This window comes from Helianthus annuus, chromosome 12 (assembly GCF_002127325.2).
Source record: "Helianthus annuus cultivar XRQ/B chromosome 12, HanXRQr2.0-SUNRISE, whole genome shotgun sequence".
NCBI classification, from domain to species: domain Eukaryota; kingdom Viridiplantae; phylum Streptophyta; class Magnoliopsida; order Asterales; family Asteraceae; genus Helianthus; species Helianthus annuus.
Window position 1 is genome coordinate 94,715,366 of NC_035444.2, and position 4,747 is coordinate 94,720,112.

A 4,747-nucleotide genomic window follows, 5' to 3' on the forward strand; every position below is an offset into this window, starting at 1 on the left:
AATATGATGGCTCTTCGTTAGGCATATTAAAATAAAATAAAAAACAAATACTCTCTTCTAAATAAATATGTCAAGATAAAATAATAAAATTTCTAATAAAAATGGATAAAAAATATAAAAGTAGAAAATGACCTAATTCATCTGTAGGTTAAATTAAGTAAACAAGGATATTAAATAATGATGGTCTATTACAATTTATTATTTCAATACTAGCATTATCTCTGAATAACATCAATTCACTAAAAAAGATAGAGGAATTTGGTCTGTAATAATCCTATCTAGACTTTATTTGCCATTAATGATCTCACCTCAGAATATTACCTCCACCAGTCACACCTTTCACATATTTTTCCTACAATGGTCCCCCATTAGAAAAACTTAACGGAGTTAAGTTTTTTTTCAAATTACAAAGATATTTTTAGGGCTTTTGATCAAACAATGATACGAGTCCATTGATGTAAAACTTACTTCGAAATGGTGCTCCAAGTGACTTGATTTTGGTTAATTGGAAATTTAAACACCCGAATTGAAGCGCCGTATTCATCGTTTGGAGCACAGTTTCGAGGCAAGTTTTACATCAATTGACTCGTATCGTCGTTCTAATAAAAAACCCTAAACAATTTGTTTGTAATTTGGAAAAAATCTTAACTCTGTTAAGTTTTTTTAACGGGGGACCATTGTAGGAAAAATAGGTGAAATGTGGGACTGGTGGGGGGAATATTCTGAGGTGGGATTATTAATAGCCAATAAGGTCTAGGTAAGATTATTACAGACCAATTTCCCAAAAAGATATTATCTAACTTTACCTCCAAAATTTTACCCCAAAATTATTTCCCTCCAACTTTAACCTGGTTTCACTCGTCTGCCCATATTCCTCCCAAAAATTGCAATTGTTTGTTTAATGCTCGTATGTCTCTTATTCACGGTAGCGAATTGTTGAAGGAGGCCATCAATTTTCACAGAAGATTGGAATTAGGTCAGTCACTATTGTTTTCTCTATTAGATTTTCTTTTGTTTGTTCTTTAAGATTATCTTGTTAAGTGTTAATATATACGGCCACCAATCAAAGGATTTAAAAAATCAACAAGTGCCTTGAATGGATCTAGTGGATAATTGAATGTAATGATTATTTGTTGAACCTCCCATTGTCGATAATTGAATGGATATTGCAATTTGATCATGAAATAGTTATATCCTCCATTCATATGACCATTTAGCGAAGCTATTCAGTGTTGGTTTTGTGTTATTTTAGTTCAGATTTCTAATTTATGCCATGTGCTTATTGCGTCCTCGTTAATATAAGATCTGATTGCATTCGTTATTACAGAAGAAATCACAATTTGGACTTGCGAAAACGACGATTCAGACATTCGATTTCAGGTATTTTGGATCCATCAATTATTTTCACCAACACGTCCTAGTTTGTATGTGATCATGTAGTAGTTATTCTGGTAAAAAAATCATTGATTCTTCTGTTTTGTTATTTGATTGACGATCACATGTGCTTGCTATTAACAACAGTGGATATACATGCCATACGACTTGTAGACTTTCTAGAAGTTAGTTTGAGTTATAGTCTATTGGATTTCATGCCCTAAAAAAGTAAATAAAACATCAGCATTAACATCGAAACAATTTGATTATTAACTGATGATCGACTTGTAGACTTTCCAGAACTTAGTTTGAGTTACAGTCGTGCAGCCGAAGCCGCTTGCCGCTGCTGTTGCGTCGTGCAGCCGAAGCCGCTGCGGACTGATGGCTAGGGGTGTGCAAAAAACCGAATTAACCGAACTATAACCGAATTAACTGACATAACCGAACCGAAAAAACCGGTGGGTCGGTAGCGGGTCGGTTATGGTTATCATTTTTTCCATACCCACCATAACCGAACCGAACCGAAATGTAATAAATTTTCGTAGGATTTAGGACATTTCACCATGTTTTTAATATTTGATGTTGTTTATTGAAAATTTTTAGTATTTATAGGTTTTTCATATCGTTTTGTGGTTTTGGTTGGATGTTTATTTGAATTTGGAATGTATCATATCATTTTATTTCAATATTCGATAATAATTAGTATTAATATTATAAATTATATGTATCTTTTATACTATATAATATACTAATATATACAAATATGCACTAACAATTTATTCCGTGTTAAAAAATTAAGCTATTTTTAGCTAAGCTAAATACACGGTTAACCACCCATAACCGACCCGCTAAAACCATCAAAACCGAATAACCATAACCACCATAACCGATCGGTTATGGTTATGGTTATCTATTAACCGACATCGCAGTTATAGTTATGGTTTTAGGTCAAAACCAACCCAAACCGACCCATGCACACCCCTACTGATGGCAGCATGTTCACCTTATAGTTCTAACTTTATTGTTTTTTAACATACTTATCTATAGAACATACAACTAGACATTACACCCTTTCCCCAAATGGCACACATTTACAAAGTTCAATATATAGTTAAGGTTACAATATTTTGTTATAGAAGTTTAGAAGATAGATTCAAGGTTGATGATGCATTAGATTTTCGATGTTTTGAAAGAAAGAGGGTAATATACAATAGAAGTGACTTACAACATGCATTTACATATATATTAACGGGGAATTAAGTGTGATATACAATAAAAGGCTGAAAGGATGATATGCAAGTTCTAATCGCTTAGTACATGCATTTACGGGATTAGAGTATGAGAATACATGCGTTTACATGCATGTGTGCGTTCGCATGTGTGTTTGTAAAGTACTAATAGTCAGCCACTACATCCATATTCATCAATCATTATCACCAACGTTCTTTTACTACACCACATATGAGCACCTAATTAAAAGGCACCTTGCCAATGATCTCTAGATCAAGTGGTGGAGGGTTTGCATTTCTTCTTAGAGATGCAAGTTCGACTCCCACTTGGTGCAGAGTGAGGCATTGGTGGGCAATGATAGGAGACCGGGTTGGATCCTTGAGCCAAACGGGTTTTACCGGTAATTTCACCGTCGTGCCTACGGACGGGTGGGTTACCGGGTTTTCCCGGAATTGGTGGTGGACTCGGGTTACTCTCGGAGTACTCCGTTTGTCCAGTGGGTGCTCCGAGAGTACTCGGGATTGAGTTTGTTGGCCGTTCAAAAAAAAATTTAAGAGGCACCTTGCCCAATCAATCTAACCCTAACTTGCAATGCATAATTAAGCTAGTTGTACCTAAATAACAATTGATGGTGGCTGGCAATAGATATCTATATAAGACACGATTAAACCTGGTTACTGAAAAAGTACACTACTTGTTTTTTATTTTTTTAAAAATAAATAGAATTAGGAGGCTATGATCCATCATTTCTTCTCCTTGGTACATAAAACATACAATTGTGTTATAGACATGAGATATAAAGTAGTTAAACAAGTTGTATTCATGTTTAATACTTGTGTTATTCGCGTCGTTAGGGACCTTTTAAACCCGATAAGACACGATTTGCCAGCCAAGATGGTATGTACATAAAAATTTAGAAGCTAATCATTCCCTAAATCAAACCCCAACGACACCCAAAACTAAGCTAACATCTTTAAATGAAAAGCCAACCCTAACATGCAAATTCCTAACATAAATCCAGTTGCAAAACCCATAGACAATGATTAATGGTATATAACATCAAATGAAGGCTATGATTTTTCATACCGATGACTTGTTACATAATGATAATGATGATAATGTCAACAAGGACATCATTAGCGATGACACTTTTTTTCTTCTTAAGCAAGCTTAGGGGGGATGGACGATATTTTCCCCGGAATTCACCGTGTGTCAAATCAGCGTCGCATCAGCTTTTCTCCCATTTTCCCCGACTTTCGCTCACAATGCTTGGTATCATCCTAACAATGCTTGGTATCATCCGAATGTAATTTTCCCGATGTTCACCCAAGCCGTAACCACTTTTCAGTCCAAAGTCTCCTTGCAATCTGAGAGATGTTAAAGAAATTATTTGAGAAAAGAATGAGTGGTGCGGGTAAAATGTTGTGTGATTGTGTATTTGTATTTGTATTTATTTGAGACATTCCCCATGCATCTTCCCAGCTCATTGGTGCTACTTCAGCAATATTCGGTGGAAAAAACACCCCGATTTCGGGAGTCATGTTCTAGGACAGGACCGGGTGTCACTTGACCCTCCCCAAACTCCACTCTGTCCGCCTTTGTTGTAGTTGTTTAGAAACTAGTAAATTTCCCATGCGTTGCTACGTGCTCGAAATGTAAAGTAACTCGAATTTATACCGTCTAATGAACATGTGTTATATTTGACCCGAGTTGTTTCTGAACAAAAGTTACGTCAAAACATAGACAAAATAAAAACGCACATAAAAATAAGCACGAAAATGTATTATATTTGATCCGACTTATTTGCGAAAGAAATTTTTGTTGAAATGTTAACCAATTTTAACTTATACCGACACGTACATAAATAAAAGTACGTGAGAAAATTAAGTTTTTTTATGTTAAAGAATGGTACGCCGCATTGCGGAAACATAGAAACGTAAAGTAACTCGAACCATCTAATGAAAACGTATTATATTTAACCCGATTTGTTTTAAAACAAAATTTATGTCAAAATGTAAACCAACTAAAAAGGTACAAAAAACACAAAAACGTATTAGATTTTAGCCTACTTATTTCCCAAAAAGATTACATTGAAATGTAAATCAACCGTGGAATTTATACCGATATGTACATAAAAATCAGC

The 4,747-nt window shown here is 34.8% G+C and overlaps 1 long non-coding RNA gene across 1 annotated transcript; it reads left to right on the forward strand.

Annotated features, from left to right (window-relative positions):
• Positions 1–802: 802 nt before the first annotated feature.
• LOC110896933 lies at positions 803–4,292 on the forward strand. The gene is made up of 3 exons (XR_002568291.2): positions 803–976; positions 1,328–1,380; positions 3,770–4,292. It is a non-coding gene; the product is annotated as an uncharacterized LOC110896933 (long non-coding RNA).
• Positions 4,293–4,747: the final 455 nt, after the last annotated feature.